This window comes from Schistocerca gregaria, chromosome 4, assembly GCF_023897955.1.
Source record: "Schistocerca gregaria isolate iqSchGreg1 chromosome 4, iqSchGreg1.2, whole genome shotgun sequence".
Taxonomy (NCBI): domain Eukaryota; kingdom Metazoa; phylum Arthropoda; class Insecta; order Orthoptera; family Acrididae; genus Schistocerca; species Schistocerca gregaria.
This window is the reverse complement of record NC_064923.1, coordinates 26,918,125-26,944,330: the sequence shown is the minus strand read 5'-3', so window position 1 is coordinate 26,944,330 and position 26,206 is coordinate 26,918,125. Positions and strand designations below refer to the sequence as shown.

At 45.5% G+C, this 26,206-nt stretch overlaps 13 non-coding genes across 13 annotated transcripts; all 13 read right to left on the bottom strand.

The window, feature by feature from the left end:
* Positions 1-1,034: 1,034 nt before the first annotated feature.
* On the bottom strand, positions 1,035-1,106 carry Trnat-agu (transfer RNA threonine (anticodon AGU)). The gene has a single exon. It is a non-coding gene; the product is annotated as a tRNA-Thr (tRNA).
* A 1,403-nt stretch (positions 1,107-2,509) lies between these two features.
* Trnat-agu (transfer RNA threonine (anticodon AGU)) lies at positions 2,510-2,581 on the bottom strand. Its single transcript has one exon. It is a non-coding gene; the product is annotated as a tRNA-Thr (tRNA).
* Positions 2,582-4,010: 1,429 nt separating this feature from the next.
* Trnat-agu (transfer RNA threonine (anticodon AGU)) lies at positions 4,011-4,082 on the bottom strand. Its single transcript has one exon. It is a non-coding gene; the product is annotated as a tRNA-Thr (tRNA).
* Positions 4,083-5,544: 1,462 nt separating this feature from the next.
* On the bottom strand, positions 5,545-5,616 carry Trnat-agu (transfer RNA threonine (anticodon AGU)). The gene has a single exon. It is a non-coding gene; the product is annotated as a tRNA-Thr (tRNA).
* A 1,456-nt stretch (positions 5,617-7,072) lies between these two features.
* Positions 7,073-7,144, bottom strand: Trnat-agu (transfer RNA threonine (anticodon AGU)). The gene has a single exon. It is a non-coding gene; the product is annotated as a tRNA-Thr (tRNA).
* A 1,439-nt stretch (positions 7,145-8,583) lies between these two features.
* Positions 8,584-8,655, bottom strand: Trnat-agu (transfer RNA threonine (anticodon AGU)). Its single transcript has one exon. It is a non-coding gene; the product is annotated as a tRNA-Thr (tRNA).
* Positions 8,656-10,106: 1,451 nt separating this feature from the next.
* On the bottom strand, positions 10,107-10,178 carry Trnat-agu (transfer RNA threonine (anticodon AGU)). Its single transcript has one exon. It is a non-coding gene; the product is annotated as a tRNA-Thr (tRNA).
* A 1,446-nt stretch (positions 10,179-11,624) lies between these two features.
* Positions 11,625-11,696, bottom strand: Trnat-agu (transfer RNA threonine (anticodon AGU)). Its single transcript has one exon. It is a non-coding gene; the product is annotated as a tRNA-Thr (tRNA).
* A 1,441-nt stretch (positions 11,697-13,137) lies between these two features.
* Positions 13,138-13,209, bottom strand: Trnat-agu (transfer RNA threonine (anticodon AGU)). The gene has a single exon. It is a non-coding gene; the product is annotated as a tRNA-Thr (tRNA).
* Positions 13,210-14,648: 1,439 nt separating this feature from the next.
* Trnat-agu (transfer RNA threonine (anticodon AGU)) lies at positions 14,649-14,720 on the bottom strand. The gene has a single exon. It is a non-coding gene; the product is annotated as a tRNA-Thr (tRNA).
* Positions 14,721-16,171: 1,451 nt separating this feature from the next.
* Positions 16,172-16,243, bottom strand: Trnat-agu (transfer RNA threonine (anticodon AGU)). The gene has a single exon. It is a non-coding gene; the product is annotated as a tRNA-Thr (tRNA).
* Positions 16,244-17,689: 1,446 nt separating this feature from the next.
* On the bottom strand, positions 17,690-17,761 carry Trnat-agu (transfer RNA threonine (anticodon AGU)). The gene has a single exon. It is a non-coding gene; the product is annotated as a tRNA-Thr (tRNA).
* Positions 17,762-19,199: 1,438 nt separating this feature from the next.
* On the bottom strand, positions 19,200-19,271 carry Trnat-agu (transfer RNA threonine (anticodon AGU)). The gene has a single exon. It is a non-coding gene; the product is annotated as a tRNA-Thr (tRNA).
* Between the last annotated feature and the right edge of the window lie 6,935 nt (positions 19,272-26,206).

Sequence of the window (26,206 nt, the reverse complement as noted above, 5' to 3'; positions counted from 1 at the left end):
ACACAGTACTCGTTTGGGTTGATTGGTCCCACACTGAATCTCTCCATGTTGCCTAATGTTTTCCCAACGTCACACTCGTCACGTAGTTCACTTTTATTTCATAATCATTTCTGAGAGGTAACAGAATTGCATGACAACCTGCAGAGCTAGTTTCGTCAAAATTAACACACATACTTGATGTGACTCATAAGCCGAACGAGTTACTTTCAGACGTTATTTTAGATGTGCAAGTGCCAGTCAAAAACACGCGGCGACGGCAATATGCAAACCAATTCGCTAGTAAACACCGGTCTTGTTGTGCGTGTTTCAAGCTCAAGAGCATCTCCAAGCAGAAAATGGTCAACAGCAACATTCACACGGTTTCGTACTGCTCAAGTGCTACACTAAAACGGTATGTTTCTTTTTCAGATCTGGATAAACACGACCGTGAGAGGAATCAAACACGCAATCTTCGGATACGAAGTCCGAAGCCTTATCCATTAGGCCACACGGTTACTGACAAACAAGTGGAACTAATATACGACTCATCTCAAAACGCTCACACCACTGAGGAATTGTGTTTTCGTTCTACACAGACGCTGCCCTTTGCTCTTTCCCACCCATTTGATACATTCAACCTGCTACGAGACCTACCAAATATAGACTGGGAAACTAAACCACACACTTTGTGCATTCGGAAATGTAAGGCAGGGCGTCCCTCGCCGCATTTGCTACGATGTCCATTTGCTACTTCTGCAGAAGTGGCGGCGGCGGCGGCGACGACGACGACGACGACGACGACGACGACGACGACGACGACGACGACGACAACTGCGGAAGGCTCTGAGATATGTGAGAAATACATCTATAAAATATATTTCAGACTGTCCCATCCCACCTTATGCTGTACCGCTTTGTCAAATGCTTTATCTGCGCCATTCGCCTTAATCACATCTGAGAGTAATTCTTAATAAAACGCCTCTCGCTAATTGTTAGTCATCCCAGATACTGTTTGCTATAAGGCCACGACGCGCAACTGATATAAAAAATTCGTCTGCCTCCTGTGAGGATCGAACTCACGACCCCTGGTTTACTAGACCAGTGCTCTGCCACTGAGCTAAAGAGGCGCGGCCTAGCGGTACTTTTGCGTACCTCATCCTTACGGTCGTCTGGATCATCAGACTTCAGCTGACAACACTTCATATTACCGTCTAATATTTGCAGCTATGGCGACCCATTACTGCTTGGCTACACATCTGACACGTAAAGGAAGTGCTCTCCAAATAACACCACTTGCATTTCAGAACATGTCTTTCACACATGTCTACAAAATCACCTTCACCTTCAAATACAGTTTCCTTGCGACTGACGGAGACGTAGGCAAAGTTTAAAGTTGCTATTTCCATTACATCACGTTAATCAGAAAAACGGTAAGTTACATCTGCAAAGGAACAAAATTCCGTTTCTCCCCGCGTGGGGCTCGAACCCAGGACCCTGGGATTAAGAGCCTTATGCTCTACGAACTGAGCAGGCCGCGCTGCCTCGATGAGTATATGCCGATAAGCACGTCCCATACAGAACCTCTCCATATTGCCTAATGTTTTCCTAACGTCACACCCGTCACGTAGTTCACTTTTATTTCATAATCATTTCTGAGAGGTAAAAGAATTGCATGACAACCTGCAGAGCTAGTTTCGTCAAAATTAACACACATACTTGATGTGACTAATAAGACGAACTAGTTACTTTCCGACGTTGTTTTAGATGTGCAAGTGCCAGTCAAAAACACGCGGCGACGGCAATATGCAACCCAATTCGCTAGTTAACACCGGTCTTGTTGTGCGTGTTTCAAGCTCAAGAGCATCTCCAAGCAGAAAATGGTCAACAGCCACATTCACACGGTTTCGTACTGCTCAAGTGCTACACTAAAACGGTATGTTTCTTTTTCAGATCTGGAAAAACACGACCGTGAGAGGAATCAAACACGCAATCTTCGGATACGAAGTCCAAAGCCTTATCCATTAGGCCACAAGGTCACTGACAAACAAGTGGAACTTATATGCGACTCATCTCAAAACGCTCACACCACTGAGGAGTTGTGTTTTCGTTCTACACAGACGCTGCCCCTTGCTCTTTCCCACCCATTTGATACATTCAACCTGCTACGAGACCTACCAAATATAGACCACGCACTTTGTGCATTCGGAAATGTAAGGCAGGGCGTCCCTCGCCGCATTTGCTACGATGGCCATTCGCTACTTCTGCAGAAGTGGCGGCGACGACGACGACGACGACGACGACGACGACGACGAAAGGCTCTGAGATATGTGAGAAATACATCTATAAAATATATTTCAGACTGTCCCGTCCCACCTTATGCTGTACCGCTTTGGCAAATGCTTTATCTGCGCCATTCGCCTTAATCACATCTGAGAGTAATTCTTAATAAAACGCCTCTCGCTAATTGTTCGTCATCCCACATACTGTTTGCTATAAGGCCACGACGCGCAACTGATATCCAAAATTCGCCTGCCTCCTGTGAGGATCGAACTCACGACCCCTGGATTACTAGACCAGTGCTATGCCACTGAGCTAAAGAGGCGCGGCCTAGCGCTACTTTTGCGTACTTCATCCTTACGGTCGTCTGGATCATCAGACTTCAGCTGACAACACTTCATATTACTGTCTAATATTTGCAGCTATGGCGACCCATTACTGCTTGGCTACACATCTGACACGTAAAGGAAGTGCTCTCCAAATAACACCACTTGCATTTCAGAACATGTCTTTCACACATGTCTACAAAATCACGTTCACCTTCAAACACAGTTTCCTTGCGACTGACGGAGACGTAGGCAAAGTTAAAAGTTGCTATTTCCATTACATCACGTTAATCAGAAAAACGGTAAGTTAGATCTGCAGAGGAACAAAGTTCCGTTCCTCCCCACGTGGGGCTCGAACCCACGACCCTGGGATTAAGAGCCTTATGCTCTACCGACTGAGCTGGCCGCGCTGCCTCGGTGAGTATATGCCGGTTAGCACGTCACACAGCACTCGTTTGGGTTGGTTGGTCCCATACAGTACCTCTCCATGTTGCCTAATGTTTTCCTAACGTCACACTCGTCACGTAGTTCACTTTTATTTCATAATCATTTCTGAGAGGTAACAGAATTGCATGACAACCTGCAGAGCTAGTTTCGTCAAAATTAACACACATACTTGATGTGACTCATAAGCCGAACGAGTTACTTTCAGACGTTATTTTAGATGTGCAAGTGCCAGTCAAAAACACGCGGCGACAGCAATATGCAAACCAATTCGCTAGTTAACACCGGTCTTGTTGTGCGTGTTTCAAGCTCAAGAGCATCTCCAAGCAGAAAATGGTTAACAGCAACATTCACACGGTTTCGTACTGCTCAAGTGCTACACTAAAACGGTATGTTTCTTTTTCAGATCTGGAAAAACACGACCGTGAGAGGAATCAAACACGCAATCTTCGGATACGAAGTCCGAAGCCTTATCTATTAGGCCACATGGTCACTGACAAACAAGTGGAACTTATATACGACTCATCTCGAAACGCTCACACCACTGAGAAGTTGTGTTTTCGTTCTACACAGACGCTGCCCCTTGCCCTTTCCCACCCATTTCATACATTCAACCTGCTACGAGACCTACCAAATATTTACTGGGAAACTAAACAACACACTTTGTGCATTCGGAAATGTAAGGCCGGGCGTCCCTCGCCGCATATGCTACGATAGCCATTTGCTACTTCTGCAGAAGTGGCGACGACGACGACGACGACCGCGGAAGGCTCTGAGATACGTGAGAAATACATCTATAAAGTATATTTCAGACTGTCCCGTCCCACCTTATGCTGTACCGCTTTGGCAAATGCTTTATCTGCGCCATTCGCCTTAATCACATCTGAGAGTAATTCTTAATAAAACGCCTCTCGCTAATTGTTCGTCATCCCACATACTGTTTGCTATAAGGCCACGACGCGCAACTGATATCCAAAATTCGTCTGCCTCCTGTGAGGATCGAACTCACGACCCCTGGTTTACTAGACCAGTGCTCTGCCACTGAGCTAAAGAGGCGCGGCCTAGCGGTACTTTTGCGTACTTCATCCCTACGGTCGTCTGGATCATCAGACTTCAGCTGACAACACTTCATATTACCGTCTAATATTTGCAGCTATGGCGACCCATTACTGCTTGGCTACACATCTGACACGTAAACGAAGAGCTCTCCAAATAACACCACTTGCATTTCAGAACATGTCTTTCACACATGTCTACAAAATCACCTTCACCTTCAAATACAGTTTCCTTGCGACTGACGGAGACGTAGGCAAAGTTTAAAGTTGCTATTTCCATTACATCACGTTAATCAGAAAAACGGTAAGTTACATCTGCAGAGGAACAAAATTCCGTTCAACCCCACATGGGCTCGAACCCAAGACCCTGGGATTAAGAGCCTTATGCTCTACCGACTGAGCTGGCCGCGCTGCCTCGGTGAGTATATGCCGGTTAGCACGTCACACAGTACTCGTTTGGGTTGATTGGTCCCATACAGAACCTCTCCATGTTGCCTAATGTTTTCCTAACGTCACACTCGTCACGTAGTTCACTTTTATTTCATAATCATTTCTGAGAGGTAACAGAATTGCATGACAACTTGCAGAGCTAGTTTCGTCAAAATTAACACACATACTTGATGTGACTCATAAGCCGAACGAGTTACTTTCAGACTTTATTTTAGATGTGCAAGTGCCAGTCAACACCACGCGGCGACGGCAATATGCAAACCAATTCGCTAGTTAACACCGGTCTTGTTGTGCGTGTTTGAAGCTCAAGAGCATCTCCAAGCAGAAAATGGTCAACAGCCACATTCACACGGTTTCGTACTGCTCAAGTGCTACACTAAAACGGTATGTTTCTTTTTCAGATCTGGAAAAACACGACCGTGAGAGGAATCAAACACGCAATCTTTGGATACGAAGTCCGAAGCCTTATCCATTAGGCCACACGGTCACTGACAAAACAAGTGGAACTAATATACGACTCATCTCAAAACGCTCCCACCACTGAGGAGTTGTGTTTTCGTTCTACACAGACGCTGCCCCTTGCTCTTTCCCACCCATTTCATACATTCAACTTGCTACGAGACCTACCAAATATAGACTGGGAAACTAAACCACACACTTTGTGCATTCGTAAATGTAAGGCAGGGCGTCCCTCGCCGCATTTGCTACGGTGGCCATTCGGTACTTCTGCAGAAGTGGCGGCGGCGGCGGCGACGACGACGACGACGACGACGACGACGACGACGACGACCGCGGAAGGCTCTGAGATATGTGAGAAATACATCTATAAAATATATTTCAGACTGTCCCGTCCCACCTTATGCTGTACCGCTTTGGCAAATGCTTTATCTGCGCCATTCGCCTTAATCACATCTGAGAGTAATTCTTAATAAAACGCCTCTCGCTAATTGTTCGTCATCCCACATACTGTTTGGTATAAGGCCACGACGCGCAACTGATATCCAAAAATCGTCTGCCTCCTGTGAGGATCGAACTCACGACCCCTGGTTTACTAGACCAGTGCTCTGCCACTGAGCTAAAGAGGCGCGGCCTAGCGGTACTTTTGCGTACTTCATCCTTACGGTCGTCTGGATCATCAGACTTCAGCTGACAACACTTCATATTACCGTCTAATATTTGCAGCTATGGCGACCCATTACTGCTTGGCTACACATCTGACACGTAAACGAAGAGCTCTCCAAATAACACCACTTGCATTTCAGAACATGTCTTTCACACATGTCTACAAAATCACCTTCACCTTCAAATACAGTTTCCTTGCGACTGACGGAGACGTAGGCAAAGTTTAAAGTTGCCATTTCCATTACATCACGTTAATCAGAAAAACGGTAAGTTACATCTGCAGAGGAACAAAATTCCGTTCAACCCCACATGGGGCTCGAACCCAAGACCCTGGGATTAAGAGCCTTATGCTCTACCGACTGAGCTGGCCGCGCTGCCTCGGTGAGTACATGCCGGTTAGCACGTCACACAGTACTCGTTTGGGTTGATTGGTCCCATACAGAACCTCTCCATGTTGCCTAATGTTTTCCTAACGTCACACTCGTCACGTAGTTCACTTTTATTTCATAATCATTTCTGAGAGGTAACAGAATTGCATGACAACCTGCAGAGCTAGTTTCGTCAAAATTAACACACATACTTGATGTGACTCATAAGCCGAACGAGTTACTTTCAGACGTTATTTTAGTTGTGCAAGTGCCAGTCAACACCACGCGGCGACGGCAATATGCAAACCAATTCGCTAGTTAACACCGGTCTTGTTGTGCGTGTTTCAAGCTCAAGAGCATCTCCAAGCAGAAAATGGTCAACAGCCACATTCACACGGTTTCGTACTGCTCAAGTGCTACACTAAAACGGTATGTTTATTTTTCAGATCTGGAATAACACGACCGTGAGAGGAATCAAACACGCAATCTTCGGATACGAAGTCCGAAGCCTTATCCATTAGGCCACACGGTCACTGACAAACAAGTGGAACTTATATACGACTCATCTCAAAACGCTCACACCACTGAGGAGTTGTGTTTTCGTTCTACACAGACGCTGCCCCTTGCTCTTTCCCACCCATTACATACATTCAACCTGCTACGAGACCTACCAAATATAGACTGGGAAACTAAACCACACACTTTGTGCATTCGGTAATGTAAGGCAGGGCGTCCCTCGCCGCATATGCTACGATAGCCATTTGCTACTTCTGCAGAAGTGGCGGCGGCGGCGACGACGACAACGACGACGATGACGACGACGACATCCGCGGAAGGCTCTGAGATATGTGAGAAATACATCTATAAAATATATTTCAGACTGTCCCGTCCCACCGTATGCTGTACCGCTTTGGCAAATGCTTTATTTGCGCCATTCGCCTTAATCACATCTGAGAGTAATTCTTAATAAAACGCCTCTCGCTAATTGTTCGTCATCCCAGATACTGTTTTCTATAAGGCCACGACGCGTAACTGATATCCAAAATTCGTCTGCCTCCTGTGAGGATCGAACTCACGACCCCTGATTTACTAGACCAGTGCTCTGCCACTGAGCTAAAGAGGCGCGTCCTAGCGGAACTTTTGCGTACTTCATCCTTACGGTCATCTGGATCATCAGACTTCAGCTGACAACACTTCATATTACCGTCTAATATTTGCAGCTATGGCGACCCATTACTGCTTGGCTACACATCTGACACGTAAAGGAAGTGCTCTCCAAATAACACCACTTGCATTTCAGAACATGTCTTTCACACATGTCTACAAAATCACCTTCACCTTCAAACACAGTTTCCTTGCGACTGAGAGAGACGTAGGCAAAGTTTGAAGTTGCTATTTCCATTACATCACGTTAATCAGAAAAACGGTAAGTTAGATCTGCAGAGGAACAAAATTCCGTTCCTCCCCACGTGGGGCTCGAACCCACGACCCTGGGATTAAGAGCCTTATGCTCTACCGACTGAGCTGGCCGCGCTGCCTCGGTGAGTATATGCCGGTTAGCACGTCACACAGTACTCGTTTGGGTTGATTGGTCCCATACAGTACCTCTCCATGTTGCCTAATGTTTTCCTAACGTCAAACTCGTCACGTAGTTCACTTTTATTTCATAATCATTTCTGAGAGGTAACAGAATTGCATGACAACCTGCAGAGCTAGTTTCGTCAAAATTAACACACATACTTGATGTGACTCATAAGCCGAACGAGTTACTTTCAGACGTTATTTTAGATGTGCAAGTGCCAGTCAAAAACACGCGGCGACGGCAATATGCAAACCAATTCGCTAGTTAACACCGGTCTTGTTGTGCGTGTTTCAAGCTCAAGAGCATCTCCAAGCAGAAAATGCTTAACAGCAACATTCACACGGTTTCGTACTGCTCAAGTGCTACACTAAAACGGTATGTTTCTTTTTCAGATCTGGAAAAACACGACCGTGAGAGGAATCAAACACGCAATATTCGGATACGAAGTCCGAAGCCTTATCTATTAGGACACGGTCACTGACAAACAAGTGGAACTTATATACGACTCATCTCGAAACGCTCACACCACTGAGAAGTTGTGCTTTCGTTCTACACAGACGCTGCCCCTTGCCCTTTCCCACCCATTTCATACATTCAACCTGCTACGAGACCTACCAAATATAGACTGGGAAACTAAACAACACACTTTGTGCATTCGGAAATGTAAGGCCGGGCGTCCCTCGCCGCATATGCTACGATAGCCATTTGCTACTTCTGCAGAAGTGGCGGCGGCGGCGACGACGACAACGACGACGACCGCGGAAATCTCTGAGATATGTTAGGAATACATCTATAAAATATATTTCAGACTGTCCCGTCCCACCTTATGCTGTACCGCTTTGGCAAATGCTTTATCTGCGCCATTCGCCTTAATCACATCTGAGAGTAATTCTTAATAAAACGCCTCTCGCTAATTGTTCGTCATCCCACATACTGTTTGCTGTAAGGCCACGACGCGCAACTGACATCCAAAATTCGTCTGCCTCCTGTGAGGATCGAACTCACGACCCCTGGTTTACTAGACCAGTGCTCTGCCACTGAGCTAAAGAGGCGCTGCCTAGCGGTACTTTTGCGTACTTCATCCCTACGGTCGTCTGGATCATCAGACTTCAGCTGACAACACTTCATATTACCGTCTAATATTTGCAGCTATGGCGACCCATTACTGCTTGGCTACACATCTGACACGTAAACGAAGAGCTCTCCAAATAACACCACTTGCATTTCAGAACATGTCTTTCACACATGTCTACAAAATCACCTTCACCTTCAAATACAGTTTCCTTGCGACTGACGGAGACGTAGGCAAAGTTTAAAGTTGCTATTTCCATTACATCACGTTAATCAGAAAAACGGTAAGTTACATCTGCAGAGGAACAAAATTCCGTTCCTCCTCGCCTGGGGCTCGAACCCACAACACTGGGATAAAGAGTCTTATGCTCTACCGACTGAGCTGGCCGCGCTGCCTCGGTGAGTATATGCCGGTTAGCACGTCACACAGTACTCGTTTGGGTTGATTGGTCCCATACAGAACCTCTCCATGTTGCCTAATGATTTCCTAACGTCACACTCGTCACGTAGTTCACTTTTATTTCATAATCATTTCTGAGAGGTAACAGAATTGCATGACAACCTGCAGAGCTAGTTTCGTCAAAATTAACACACATACTTGATGTGACTCATAAGCCGAACGAGTTACTTTCAGACGTTATTTTAGATGTGCAAGTGCCAGTCAACACCACGCGGCGACGGCAATATGCAAACCAATTCGCTAGTTAACACTGGTCTTGTTGTGCGTGTTTCAAGCTCAAGAGCATCTCCAAGCAAAAAATGGTCAACAGCCACATTCACACGGTTTCGTACTGCTCAAGTGCTACACTAAAACGGTATGTTTCTTTTTCAGATCTGGAAAAACACGACCGTGAGAGGAATCAAACACGCAATCTTCGGATACGAAGTCCGAAGCCTTATCCATTAGGCCACACGGTCACTGACAAAACAAGTGGAACTAATATACGACTCATCTCAAAACGCTCTCACCACTGAGGAGTTGTGTTTTCGTTCTACACAGACGCTGCCCCTTGCCCTTTCCCACCCATTTCATACATTCAACCTGCTACGAGACCTACCAAATATAGACTGGGAAACTAAGCCACACACTTTGTGCATTCGGAAATGTAAGGCCGGGCGTCCCTCGCCGCATATGCTACGATAGCCATTTGCTACTTCTGCAGAAGTGGCGGCGGCGGCGACGACGACAACGACGACGACGAAGACGACCGCGGAAATCTCTGAGATATGTTAGGAATACATCTATAAAATATATTTCAGACTGTCCCGTCCCACCTTATGCTGTACCGCTTTGGCAAATGCTTTATCTGCGCCATTCGCCTTAATCACATCTGAGAGTAATTCTTAATAAAACGCCTCTCGCTAATTGTTCGTCATCCCACATACTGTTTTCTATAAGGCCACGACGCGCAACTGATATCCAAAATTCGTCTGCCTCCTGTGAGGATCGAACTCACGACCCCTGGTTTACTAGACCAGTGCTGTGCCACTGAGCTAAAGAGGCGCGGCCTAGCGGTAGTTTTGCGTACTTCATCCTAACGGTCGTCTGGATCATCAGACTTCAGCTGACAACACTTCATATTACCGTCTAATATTTGCAGCTATGGCGACCCATTACTGCTTGGCTACACATCTGACACGTAAACGAAGTGCTCTCCAAATAACACCACTTGTATTTCAGAACATGTCTTTCACACATGTCTACAAAATCACCTTCACCTTCAAATACAGTTTCCTTGCGACTGACGGAGACGTAGGCAAAGTTTAAAGTTGCTATTTCCATTACATCACGTTAATCAGAAAAACGGTAAGTTACATCTGCAGAAGAACAAAATTCCGTCCATCCCCACGTGGGGCTCGAACCCACGACCCTGGGATTAAGGGCCTTATGATCTACCGACTGAGCTGGCCGCGCTGCCTCGGTGAGTATGTGCCGGTTAGCACGTCACACAGTACTCGTTTGGGTTGATTGGTCCCATACAGAACCTCTCCATGTTGCCTAATGTTTTCCTAACGTCACACTCGTCACGTAGTTCACTTTTATTTCACAATCATTTCTGAGAGGTAACAGAATTGCATGACAACCTGCAGAGCTAGTTTCGTCAAAATTAACACACATACTTGATGTGACTCACAAGCCGAACGAGTTACTTTCAGACGTTATTTTAGATGTGCAAGTGCCAGTCAAAAACACGCGGCGACGGCAATATGCAAACCAATTCGCTAGTTAACACTGGTCTTGTTGTGCGTGTTTCAAGCTCAAGAGCATCTCCAAGCAGAAAATGGTCAACAGCCACATTCACACGGTTTCGTATTGCTCAAGTGCTACACTAAAACGGTATGTTTCTTTTCAGATCTGGAAAAACACGACCGTGAGAGGAATCAAAGACGCAATCTTCGGGTACGAAGTCCGAAGCCTTATCCATTAGGCCACACGGTCACTGACAAACAAGTGGAACTTATATACGACTCATCTCAAAACGCTCACACCACTGAGGAGTTGTGTTTTCGTTCTACACAGACGCTGCCCCTTGCTCTTTCCCACCCATTTGATACATACAACCTGCTACGAGAGCTACCAAATATAGACTGGGAACCTAAGCCACACACTTTGTGCATTCAGAAATGTAAGGCAGGGCGTCCCTCGCCGCATTTGCTACGATGGCCATTCGGTACTTCTGCAGAAGTGGCTGCGGCGGCGACGACAAAGACGACGACGACAACGACCGCGGAAGTCTCTGAGATATGTGAGGAATACATCTATAAAATATATTTCAGACTGTCCCGTCCCACCTTATGCTGTACCGCTTTGGCAAATGCTTTATCTGCGCCATTCGCCTTAATCACATCTGAGAGTAATTCTTAATAAAACGCCTCTCGCTAATTGTTCGTCATCCCACATACTGTTTGCTATAAGGCCACGACGCGCAACTGATATCCAAAATTCGTCTGCCTCCTGTGAGGATCGAACTCACGACCCCTGGTTTACTAGACCAGTGCTGTGCCACTGAGCTAAAGAGGCGCAGCCTAGCGGTACTTTTGCGTACTTCATCCTTACGGTCGTCTGGATCATCAGACTTCAGCTGACAACACTTCATATTACCGTCTAATATTTGCAGCTATGGCGACCCATTACTGCTTGGCTACACATCTGACACGTAAACGAAGTGCTCTCCAAATAACACCACTTGCATTTCAGAACATGTCTTTCACACATGTCTAAAAAATCACCTTCACCTTCAAATACAGTTTCCTTGCGACTGACGGAAACGTAGGCAAAGTTTAAAGTTGCTATTTCCATTACATCACGTTAATCAGAAAAACGGTAAGTTACATCTGCAGAGGAACAAAATTCCGTTCATCCCCACGTGGGGCTCGAACCCACGACCCTGGGATTAAGAGCCTTACGCTCTACCGACTGAGCTGGCCGCGCTGCCTCGGTGAGTATGTGGCGGTTAGCACGTCACACAGTACTCGTTTGGGTTGATTGGTCCCATACAGAACCTCTCCATGTTGCCTAATGTTTTCCTAACGTCACACTCGTCACGTAGTTCACTTTTATTTCACAATCATTTCTGAGAGGTAACAGAATTGCATGACAACCTGCAGAGCTAGTTTCGTCAAAATTAACACACATACTTGATGTGACTCATAAGCCGAACGAGTTACTTTCAGACGTTATTTTAGATGTGCAAGTGCCAGTCAAAAACACGCGGCGACGGCAATATGCAAACCAATTCGCTAGTTAACACTGATCTTGTTGTGCGTGTTTCAAGCTCAAGAGCATCTCCAAGCAGAAAATGGTCAACAGCCACATTCACACGGTTTAGTACTGCTCAAGTGCTACACTAAAACGGTATGTTTCTTTTTCAGATCTGGAAAAACACGACTGTGAGAGGAATCAAACACGCAATCTTCGGATACGAAGTCCGAAGCCCTATCCATTAGGCCACACGGTCACTGACAAACAAGTGTAACTTATATACGACTCATCTCAAAACGCTCACACCACTGAGGAGTTGTGTTTTCGTTCTACACAGACGCTGCCCCTTGCTCTTTCCCACCCATTTGATACATTCAACCTGCTACGAGACCTACCAAATATAGACTGGGAAACTAAGCCACACACTTTGTGCATTCAGAAATGTAAGGCAGGGCGTCCCTCGCCGCATTTGCTACGATGGCCATTCGGTACTTCTGCAGAAGTGGTGGCGACGACGACGACGACGACGACGACGACCGCGGAAGGCTCTGAGATATGTGAGAAATACATCTATAAAATATATTTCAGACTGTCCCGTCCCACCTTATGCTGTACCGCTTTGGCAAATGCTTTATTTGCGCCATTCGCCTTAATCACATCTGAGAGTAATTCTTAATAAAACGCCTCTCGCTAATTGTTCGTCATCCCAGATACTGTTTTCTATAAGGCCACGACGCGTAACTGATATCCAAAATTCGTCTGCCTCCTGTGAGGATCGAACTCACGACCCCTGATTTACTAGACCAGTGCTCTGCCACTGAGCTAAAGAGGCGCGTCCTAGCGGAACTTTTGCGTACTTCATCCTTACGGTCATCTGGATCATCAGACTTCAGCTGACAACACTTCATATTACCGTCTAATATTTGCAGCTATGGCGACCCATTACTGCTTGGCTACACATCTGACACGTAAAGGAAGTGCTCTCCAAATAACACCACTTGCATTTCAGAACATGTCTTTCACACATGTCTACAAAATCACCTTCACCTTCAAACACAGTTTCCTTGCGACTGAGAGAGACGTAGGCAAAGTTTGAAGTTGCTATTTCCATTACATCACGTTAATCAGAAAAACGGTAAGTTAGATCTGCAGAGGAACAAAATTCCGTTCCTCCCCACGTGGGGCTCGAACCCACGACCCTGGGATTAAGAGCCTTATGCTCTACCGACTGAGCTGGCCGCGCTGCCTCGGTGAGTATATGCCGGTTAGCACGTCACACAGTACTCGTTTGGGTTGATTGGTCCCATACAGTACCTCTCCATGTTGCCTAATGTTTTCCTAACGTCAAACTCGTCACGTAGTTCACTTTTATTTCATAATCATTTCTGAGAGGTAACAGAATTGCATGACAACCTGCAGAGCTAGTTTCGTCAAAATTAACACACATACTTGATGTGACTCATAAGCCGAACGAGTTACTTTCAGACGTTATTTTAGATGTGCAAGTGCCAGTCAAAAACACGCGGCGACGGCAATATGCAAACCAATTCGCTAGTTAACACCGGTCTTGTTGTGCGTGTTTCAAGCTCAAGAGCATCTCCAAGCAGAAAATGCTTAACAGCAACATTCACACGGTTTCGTACTGCTCAAGTGCTACACTAAAACGGTATGTTTCTTTTTCAGATCTGGAAAAACACGACCGTGAGAGGAATCAAACACGCAATATTCGGATACGAAGTCCGAAGCCTTATCTATTAGGACACGGTCACTGACAAACAAGTGGAACTTATATACGACTCATCTCGAAACGCTCACACCACTGAGAAGTTGTGCTTTCGTTCTACACAGACGCTGCCCCTTGCCCTTTCCCACCCATTTCATACATTCAACCTGCTACGAGACCTACCAAATATAGACTGGGAAACTAAACAACACACTTTGTGCATTCGGAAATGTAAGGCCGGGCGTCCCTCGCCGCATATGCTACGATAGCCATTTGCTACTTCTGCAGAAGTGGCGGCGGCGGCGACGACGACAACGACGACGACCGCGGAAATCTCTGAGATATGTTAGGAATACATCTATAAAATATATTTCAGACTGTCCCGTCCCACCTTATGCTGTACCGCTTTGGCAAATGCTTTATCTGCGCCATTCGCCTTAATCACATCTGAGAGTAATTCTTAATAAAACGCCTCTCGCTAATTGTTCGTCATCCCACATACTGTTTGCTGTAAGGCCACGACGCGCAACTGACATCCAAAATTCGTCTGCCTCCTGTGAGGATCGAACTCACGACCCCTGGTTTACTAGACCAGTGCTCTGCCACTGAGCTAAAGAGGCGCGGCCTAGCGGTACTTTTGCGTACTTCATCCCTACGGTCGTCTGGATCATCAGACTTCAGCTGACAACACTTCATATTACCGTCTAATATTTGCAGCTATGGCGACCCATTACTGCTTGGCTACACATCTGACACGTAAACGAAGAGCTCTCCAAATAACACCACTTGCATTTCAGAACATGTCTTTCACACATGTCTACAAAATCACCTTCACCTTCAAATACAGTTTCCTTGCGACTGACGGAGACGTAGGCAAAGTTTAAAGTTGCTATTTCCATTACATCACGTTAATCAGAAAAACGGTAAGTTACATCTGCAGAGGAACAAAATTCCGTTCCTCCTCGCCTGGGGCTCGAACCCACAACACTGGGATAAAGAGTCTTATGCTCTACCGACTGAGCTGGCCGCGCTGCCTCGGTGAGTATATGCCGGTTAGCACGTCACACAGTACTCGTTTGGGTTGATTGGTCCCATACAGAACCTCTCCATGTTGCCTAATGATTTCCTAACGTCACACTCGTCACGTAGTTCACTTTTATTTCATAATCATTTCTGAGAGGTAACAGAATTGCATGACAACCTGCAGAGCTAGTTTCGTCAAAATTAACACACATACTTGATGTGACTCATAAGCCGAACGAGTTACTTTCAGACGTTATTTTAGATGTGCAAGTGCCAGTCAACACCACGCGGCGACGGCAATATGCAAACCAATTCGCTAGTTAACACTGGTCTTGTTGTGCGTGTTTCAAGCTCAAGAGCATCTCCAAGCAAAAAATGGTCAACAGCCACATTCACACGGTTTCGTACTGCTCAAGTGCTACACTAAAACGGTATGTTTCTTTTTCAGATCTGGAAAAACACGACCGTGAGAGGAATCAAACACGCAATCTTCGGATACGAAGTCCGAAGCCTTATCCATTAGGCCACACGGTCACTGACAAAACAAGTGGAACTAATATACGACTCATCTCAAAACGCTCTCACCACTGAGGAGTTGTGTTTTCGTTCTACACAGACGCTGCCCCTTGCCCTTTCCCACCCATTTCATACATTCAACCTGCTACGAGACCTACCAAATATAGACTGGGAAACTAAGCCACACACTTTGTGCATTCGGAAATGTAAGGCCGGGCGTCCCTCGCCGCATATGCTACGATAGCCATTTGCTACTTCTGCAGAAGTGGCGGCGGCGGCGACGACGACAACGACGACGACGAAGACGACCGCGGAAATCTCTGAGATATGTTAGGAATACATCTATAAAATATATTTCAGACTGTCCCGTCCCACCTTATGCTGTACCGCTTTGGCAAATGCTTTATCTGCGCCATTCGCCTTAATCACATCTGAGAGTAATTCTTAATAAAACGCCTCTCGCTAATTGTTCGTCATCCCACATACTGTTTGCTATAAGGCCACGACGCGCAACTGATATCCAAAATTCGTCTGCCTCCTGTGAGGATCGAACTCACGACCCCTGGTTTACTAGACCAGTGCTGTGCCACTGAGCTAAAGAGGCGCGGCCTAGCGGTAGTTTTGCGTACTTCATCCTAACGGTCGTCTGGATCATCAGACTTCAGCTGACAACACTTCATATTACCGTCTAATATTTGCAGCTATGGCGACCCATTACTGCTTGGCTACACATCTGACACGTAAACGAAGTGCTCTCCAAATAACACCACTTGTATTTCAGAACATGTCTTTCACACATGTCTACAAAATCACCTTCACCTTCAAATACAGTTTCCTTGCGACTGACGGAGACGTAGGCAAAGTTTAAAGTTGCTATTTCCATTACATCACGTTAATCAGAAAAACGGTAAGTTACATCTGCAGAAGAACAAAATTCCGTCCATCCCCACGTGGGGCTCGAACCCACGACCCTGGGATTAAGAGCCTTATGATCTACCGACTGAGCTGGCCGCGCTGCCTCGGTGAGTATGTGCCGGTTAGCACGTCACACAGTACTCGTTTGGGTTGATTGGTCCCATACAGAACCTCTCCATGTTGCCTAATGTTTTCCTAACGTCACACTCGTCACGTAGTTCACTTTTATTTCACAATCATTTCTGAGAGGTAACAGAATTGCATGACAACCTGCAGAGCTAGTTTCGTCAAAATTAACACACATACTTGATGTGACTCACAAGCCGAACGAGTTACTTTCAGACGTTATTTTAGATGTGCAAGTGCCAGTCAAAAACACGCGGCGACGGCAATATGCAAACCAATTCGCTAGTTAACACTGGTCTTGTTGTGCGTGTTTCAAGCTCAAGAGCATCTCCAAGCAGAAAATGGTCAACAGCCACATTCACACGGTTTCGTATTGCTCAAGTGCTACACTAAAACGGTATGTTTCTTTTCAGATCTGGAAAAACACGACCGTGAGAGGAATCAAAGACGCAATCTTCGGGTACGAAGTCCGAAGCCTTATCCATTAGGCCACACGGTCACTGACAAGCAAGTGGAACTTATATACGACTCATCTCAAAACGCTCACACCACTGAGGAGTTGTGTTTTCGTTCTACACAGACGCTGCCCCTTGCTCTTTCCCACCCATTTGATACATACAACCTGCTACGAGAGCTACCAAATATAGACTGGGAACCTAAGCCACACACTTTGTGCATTCAGAAATGTAAGGCAGGGCGTCCCTCGCCGCATTTGCTACGATGGCCATTCGGTACTTCTGCAGAAGTGGCTGCGGCGGCGACGACAAAGACGACGACGACAACGACCGCGGAAGTCTCTGAGATATGTGAGGAATACATCTATAAAATATATTTCAGACTGTCCCGTCCCACCTTATGCTGTACCGCTTTGGCAAATGCTTTATCTGCGCCATTCGCCTTAATCACATCTGAGAGTAATTCTTAATAAAACGCCTCTCGCTAATTGTTCGTCATCCCACATACTGTTTGCTATAAGGCCACGACGCGCAACTGATATCCAAAATTCGTCTGCCTCCTGTGAGGATCGAACTCACGACCCCTGGTTTACTAGACCAGTGCTGTGCCACTGAGCTAAAGAGGCGCAGCCTAGCGGTACTTTTGCGTACTTCATCCTTACGGTCGTCTGGATCATCAGACTTCAGCTGACAACACTTCATATTACCGTCTAATATTTGCAGCTATGGCGACCCATTACTGCTTGGCTACACATCTGACACGTAAACGAAGTGCTCTCCAAATAACACCACTTGCATTTCAGAACATGTCTTTCACACATGTCTAAAAAATCACCTTCACCTTCAAATACAGTTTCCTTGCGACTGACGGAAACGTAGGCAAAGTTTAAAGTTGCTATTTCCATTACATCACGTTAATCAGAAAAACGGTAAGTTACATCTGCAGAGGAACAAAATTCCGTTCATCCCCACGTGGGGCTCGAACCCACGACCCTGGGGTTAAGAGCCTTACGCTCTACCGACTGAGCTGGCCGCGCTGCCTCGGAGAGTATGTGGCGGTTAGCACGTCACACAGTACTCGTTTGGGTTGATTGGTCCCATACAGAACCTCTCCATGTTGCCTAATGTTTTCCTAACGTCACACTCGTCACGTAGTTCACTTTTATTTCACAATCATTTCTGAGAGGTAACAGAATTGCATGACAACCTGCAGAGCTAGTTTCGTCAAAATTAACACACATACTTGATGTGACTCATAAGCCGAACGAGTTACTTTCAGACGTTATTTTAGATGTGCAAGTGCCAGTCAAAAACACGCGGCGACGGCAATATGCAAACCAATTCGCTAGTTAACACTGATCTTGTTGTGCGTGTTTCAAGCTCAAGAGCATCTCCAAGCAGAAAATGGTCAACAGCCACATTCACACGGTTTAGTACTGCTCAAGTGCTACACTAAAACGGTATGTTTCTTTTTCAGATCTGGAAAAACACGACTGTGAGAGGAATCAAACACGCAATCTTCGGATACGAAGTCCGAAGCCCTATCCATTAGGCCACACGGTCACTGACAAACAAGTGTAACTTATATACGACTCATCTCAAAACGCTCACACCACTGAGGAGTTGTGTTTTCGTTCTACACAGACGCTGCCCCTTGCTCTTTCCCACCCATTTGATACATTCAACCTGCTACGAGACCTACCAAATATAGACTGGGAAACTAAGCCACACACTTTGTGCATTCAGAAATGTAAGGCAGGGCGTCCCTCGCCGCATTTGCTACGATGGCCATTCGGTACTTCTGCAGAAGTGGTGGCGACGACGACGACGACGACGACGACCGCGGAAGGCTCTGAGATATGTGAGAAATACATCTATAAAATATATTTCAGACTGTCCCGTCCCACCTTATGCTGTACCGCTTTGGCAAATGCTTTATTTGCGCCATTCGCCTTAATCACATCTGAGAGTAATTCTTAATAAAACGCCTCTCGCTAATTGTTCGTCATCCCAGATACTGTTTTCTATAAGGCCACGACGCGTAACTGATATCCAAAATTCGTCTGCCTCCTGTGAGGATCGAACTCACGACCCCTGATTTACTAGACCAGTGCTCTGCCACTGAGCTAAAGAGGCGCGTCCTAGCGGAACTTTTGCGTACTTCATCCTTACGGTCATCTGGATCATCAGACTTCAGCTGACAACACTTCATATTACCGTCTAATATTTGCAGCTATGGCGACCCATTACTGCTTGGCTACACATCTGACACGTAAAGGAAGTGCTCTCCAAATAACACCACTTGCATTTCAGAACATGTCTTTCACACATGTCTACAAAATGACCTTCACCTTCAAATACAGTTTCCTTGCGACTGACGGAGACGTAGGCAAAGTTTAAAGTTGCTATTTCCATTACATCACGTTACTCAGAAAAACGGTAAGTTACATCTGCAGAGGAACAAAATTCCATTCCTCCTCGCCTGGGGCTCGAACCCACAACACTGGGATAAATAGTCTTATGCTCTACCGACTGAGCTGGCCGCGCTACCTCGGTGAGTACATGCCGGTTAGCACGTCACACAGTACTCGTTTGGGTTGATTGGTCCCATACAGAACCTCTCCATGTTGCCTAATGTTTTCCTAACGTCACACTCGTCACGTAGTTCACTTTTATTTCATAATCATTTCTGAGAGGTAACAGAATTGCATGACAACCTGCAGAGCTAGTTTCGTCAAAATTAACACACATACTTGATGTGACTCATAAGCCGAACGAGTTACTTTCAGACGTTATTTTAGATGTGCAAGTGCCAGTCAAAAACACGCGGCGACGGCAATATGCAAACCAATTCGCTAGTTAACACCGGTCTTGTTGTGCGTGTTTCAAGCTCAAAAGCATCTCCAAGCAGAAAATGGTCAACAGCAACATTCACACGGTTTCGTACTGCTCAAGTGCTACACTAAAACGGTATGTTTCTTTTTCAGATCTGGAAAAACACGACCGTGAGAGGAATCAAACACGCAATCTTGGGATACGAAGTCCGAAGCCTGATCCATTTTTTTTTTTTTTTTCTCGAAACGCTCACACCCCTGAGGATTTGTGTTTTCGCTCTACACAGCCGCTGCCCCTTGCTCTTTTCCACCCATTCGTTACATTCAACCTCTTACGAGACCGACCAAATATAGACTAAAAAACAAGACCACACACTTAGTGTATTCGGAATCGAATTCAGGGCGTCCCTCGCCGCATTTGCTACGATGGCCATTTGCTACTTCTGCAGAAGCGGCGGCGGCGACGACGACGACGACGACGACGACGACGATGACGACGGCCGCGAGAGGCTCTGAGATATGTGAGAAATACATCTATAAAATGTAATTCATACTGCCTCGTCATACCTTATGCTGTACCACTTTGGCAAATGCTTTATCTGCGCCATTCGCCTTAATCACATCTGAGAGTAATTCTTAAAAAACGCCTCTCGCTAATTGTTCGTCATCACAGATACTGTTTGCTATACGGCCACGACGCGCAACTGATTTCCAAAATTCATCTTTCTCCTGTGAAGATGGAACTTACGACCCCCGGTTTATCAGACCAGTGCTGTACCACTTTTTTTTTTTTCGACACTCACTTGGCAACTATAAATTCACAAGCCTCTCGAATGCAATGTTTCCCACGTGTTTGCCCATTTCACGGTTCCGTTGGAGACGCTCTTCGCGTCTCTACACAAAAACGAATCGCAGTCGGTAGGACTCGAACCTACGCTCCCAGAGGGAATCTGATTTCTAGTCAGACGCCTTAACTACTTTTTTTTTACCAATACACCATTTTTTAACCACTTTTTTTTATTTTTGTTTAACGCTCTTCCAAACTTTTTTTTTGGCCTTAACCACTTTTTTTTCCTTAACCCCTTTTTTTTACTTCTCCTTTCAATAAGTAGATCGCAATGAAGGCAGGATCCCGGACGCGCAACAACAGCAGTGGGGCCTCTTCGCGGCACTGCAAGTGCGTCACGACACAGAACCCCTTCACCATCATGACATGGGAGGACACATACTTTTTGTCTGTCGCCTCTGAGATTATTTATATCATGGAACAAAGTTTTTACTTAGAACGTTGTGGTTTTTCCTTTATTTTATTTTATGTTTTTTTAGTTGTTTTTTTATTATTTGCCCTGTTTGGTTCTTGAATGTTGTAATTTGTTTGTACCTTTTTCTGTTGTGTTTTTTTTCGTACATAATACCGTGTAGAAGCCGTAGTCACTTCTCAGAGATTAATAAAATAGTTCACTCAGTCCACTGTTTGCTTGTTACTTCCTTATAGTTTCTATCGTGTTGTTCGTTTATATCCTATGCCTGTCCTCTCGAAGACTATATTCAACATGTTGCCGTAGTGTTTTTTATGGTCACTGTATTTTTTTGATTCCCAATAAGCGGATACCATATAGACGATGAAATCAAGTGAATTGTCAGAACCATTCCTCCCAATTACGTAATGTGTGTAGTGACCCATGAGCCACATGACAGTGTTATTTTTGCTTTCTGGAAAAAATGTCACTTCAGGCTGTAATAGCATTTGTGGTGTATAATGGCGGCCATCACTTCTGGTGAGGAGTGCAATCTTCTGTCTTATCCATGTCCAATTGTGAAATTGTCCTCTGCACGTGAATCTGTGGTGAAGTGTGTCCACGAATCCACACTTAGTGCAGTGATTTGTAGCACACAGTCCTATCTGATAAAGTTTTGCATTGGTTGGTACAGTGTCGCTGACTATCTTGTACGAAGTGGAAGCCACGTTTGTTGAATGGATTTTGAGACTAAGGTTTTTCCATACAGTACGCCATATGACGTTCGGATATTTGATTTCTATGGTATTTTGTGTATCCGATTTGTGCCATGTATTTAGAATCTCCTTTGTAGTTATACTTGACTTGTACATAATGCGTGGCTCTAAGTAGCCGACCTCAATATAAAATTTCTTGATATGCGTTAGTGTGTTGTTTAGTTTGCCCACATTCACCGGGGGTTGCAGGGAACCTGGGTGGACAATTGTGAATAGTCGGGAGGTGATGTTATTTCTGTCCTTATTAATCATAAACAGTGTTCTTTTGATGTAAAGTGCAGTTGCCTTTGTAACCAAATTAGTTAGCCCTAACCCGCCCATCAGTCTTGCTTTGGTCACACTGTCCAGTCTAACTGTAAATATGTTGCCTTTCCACAGGTAGCTATTTGCAAGACGCATTACCTTTTTCACCTGTAACGTCGGTGCTGGGAATATTTGTGCTACAAAACAGGCTTTAGAAAACACGTAGGTGTTAATTAATTGAACATTTAGCAATAAATCCGCGGATCGCCAACGAAGTTCCCTTAACGCACCCTGTATTTTGTTCGCCGTGTCCCGCCAATTTACTGCAGCCATCTTCATTGGACAATTGTTCATAGTAATGCCTAGTGTTTTGTGGGAATCAACTAGTGACGCCCATTGGCTGCGTACCCTGTCAAACCCTCTTAGGTTTAAGATTTTACTCTTATGGGTGTTCACTTTTGCACCAGAGGCGCGACTATATTGACGTATTGTCTCTTCCAGAATTGTAATTTCTCTTCCGTTTCGAAGGACGACGCCCACGTCATCGGCATATGCTTTTGCTGTAAACGTGACTCCGGAGATGGTGACACCACTTAATTTGTGGCTGAGTTGCCGTAGCAAAGGTTCAAGTGCAAGTACATACAAAAGCATTGATAACGGGCTCCCTTGTGGAACTCCCCTCTCTATATAAATAGTTTTCGTCGGCTGGCCGTTGACGTAAGCCTTGGCAGTTATTCCGGTCATCATCTGATGGATTACTCGAACTGCTCGATCGTCAAAAGCCAGATGTTTAAATATGAGGTCCACGTATCGGTGGCTGACATGGTCAAATGCCTTGCAGAAATCGACGAAGTATATTGCACACCTGACGTCAGTGACTGCCACGATAGAAATGAGGTCTCTGTATATGGAGATGACCGACATGATCGTCCGGCCCGGGAAGCAGGCTTGATGGCCTTTTATTACTGTTCTGAGAAGTGGTGTGAGTCTCTCCTTAAGTGCTCGTGCAATGGTCTTGTAATCATAGTTCATCAACATTAAGGGGCGAAACTGATCAATGTTCGTTTGTCCTTTACTTTTCGGAATCAAGACTAGTTTTCCTTCCTTAAGTTCAGTTGGTAATTCTCCTCCTTGTAAGGTTTCGTTTATTATATCCGTGAATGTTGACCCAATAATATGCCAAAACTTGTAATAAAATTCTTTTGGTAATCCATCTGGACCCGCCGATTTGTTGGAAGGTGACGTCTTTACGAGATGTAATATTTCGTCCTCTGCAAAGGCAGCAAGCAGACAGTTATTTTCATCAGTAGTGATCCGTTCCGTTAATAAGTGTAAAGATTCAGGACGTGCAGTCTCGGCAGTCTGGTCTTTAGAGTAGAGGTGAGCGAAATGCTGATGTATGGCGCGCACCATGTCATGTTGGTCCGGAATTACAGTCCCGTCTTCGAGTTTGAGGTGTTCAATAAAACTGCGTCGCCTATGAAGTTGGTGTTTGATCAGGTGAAACATTGAAGTAGTTTCTTCTTGTAGTAGAGACTTGGCCTTTGATTTAAGTTTTAATCCCTCCAACTGCCGGCGTGTGATGCTTAGAAGCTTTGCTTTTATTTTTCGAATTTGCTCTAGGTGAGTAGCAGCTACATTATGTTTGTCATGTAGTTCTCGCAATACCGTAAAATAAAATTCGATTGTCTTTTTAGTATCTCTAGTTTTTTGAAAACTGTATAATTTTAAGGATTGCCGAAGTTTAGGTTTGGCAAACTTGACCCACCATTCGATTTTAGATCCGTATTTATGCACTGATTTCAAACATGCCGTCCATGTGGCTTTGATCCAGTCTTCCAGTTCGTCATCTTTGAGATGGGCAATGTTGAGCATCCACTGACTGCGGTAAAATTTAGTAGGTTGTCTTGCTAAATTGATAGTCATAGAAAACCCACAGTGATCCGAGCAGTATGTCGGGATTACTTCCACATCCAACACGTTATGAATTAGATTCTCCGACACATACTGCCTATCGATCCGACTGCATGATGTCGAAGTGAAATGCGTGAACTTGACTAGCGTAGGGAATTTGATTTCCCATGCATCTCTGTACTTCATGTTTCTAATTAAGTCATGCAGCTCCTTGCTGTAATTAAAGTGCGGCACCTTATCTTTCCTGTTAACTACACAATTGAAGTCACCACCAATTATTACAGACGAAGGATTTTTCCTCAGCAAGTAGATAAAGTCATCCTTGAAAAAATTAGCTCTCGCCGCTTTGTTGGTGTTACCGGACGGTGCATAAACATTGACAACGGTGACATCAAATATTTTACAACTAAGGCCTCTTCCTGTAACCAGTTTGTCCAACAACATCACCGGTAAACCTTCACGAGTTAAAATTGCGGTTCCTGTGTTTGCGTCCGGTAGGACATTATAAAATATTTGAAAACCGGGTACGGTGAAATCAGTGAATAACACTTCTTGCAACAACACAACATCGGCCTCTGATTCATAGATAAATTGATTTAACACTACTTTTTTCAAATCTGACGTTATCCTGTTAACGTTAATAGTTAATTTTTATAAGCTTGAATCATCTGAGAAGGTTAATTGTCATGTAGGGGTGGCAAAGTGGAGGGGGTACACAAAATTGGAGATGTACACTTCGCCCAATGTGCACAATGTATTTGAGGGGAAGAAAAGTCAGCCTGAAGTCCGCCGCTTTTTCACTAAATGGCTGCACCTGTGCCCGTGTCTTTCGTTACATTTGCTATCTCATGAAAAGCAGGAATGGTGAGACTTAATATAGACACTTCCTGTAGAAGTACAACATCGGCTGCAGACCCGTTGATAAACTGTCGCTACAACCCTGTCTTCAAAGCTGTCGTGAACTTGTTAATATTAAGAGAAAGAAATTTATATGCCTGGGTCGTGCCCATCGGAGGAGGGAGAAAGCTGCATTGCATTAGCGGCCCAGTCCATCGCACTGTCAGACTGCGAAGTGACAGTGCCAGGTTCGCGTCCTGATTCCGCGGCACCTCTAATCGGAGTCTTCCTTCGGGCCGCGGAGACATTTGGTTTGGGTTTAGTTTTCCGTCGTCCACTAGCCGGGAGTTCCATGGCAGAAGGCGGGGTGGGCGGATCATGACTGAAATCGGTAGCCGGAGTGCCGGCTTCCGCCACTGGAGCTAACTCGTGCTAAGTCGCGGCGGCGGAAGGTAATGTGTGTTTGTTTGTATCCACACTGTCTGTTGGTAAACAGCCGTCCGGCGCCCCAGGTTGGTTGAGTTCATGAAGGGGCAGGTTGGTGTTGACAAGGGCTCCAGACCAACTGCTTCGCCGTGTGTCTGTAGAGCCGACATCGGACGGTCGTCCTCTTGTTGTGCGTCCAAGTCGTGTTGTGGCGGGCCGGCCGGCGGCGTCACAACAGTCAGCTGTAAACACTGGCCGGCACTGTTGTTTACCGACGCCGCAGTGGAAGCAGCGGCGTCGGAGCCCTCAGCTATGCTGTCCACGGCAACTTTTTCCTGGGAGGGAGGGTTTGCGTCCGTGACCGAGATCGGGTCGTTGACCGACAACTCTTCATCAGTTCCACTATCGTCACAGGTACGGCGTCGTTTGTTACCGACTGATAACGTTGTGCTGACAGCAAGTGGAAACTTCTCGCTCTTCTGCGCTAATGGCGGGAAGGACTCGTTGCTACGATCAGGTTCAACGGCCACTGATGTACCGGGTGGCAAAGGTGTCTCCTCCAAATTCTGACGTTGGGTCATAATATCAGCTAGTGTCAACCTCTGGCGTTTTTGTAAGGTGTTTTTAAGGACGAAAATACGCCGAGGACAATCACTGCGTAGATGCCCGCTCTCGTTACAAATATAACAAGTTTCTACTTGCCCACTATAAACGACATGTGCTTTATAGCCACAGACCACGATATTCGAGGGAATATTAACTTTAATGCTCATATCAACAGAACGAACCCCACTGTAGCATTG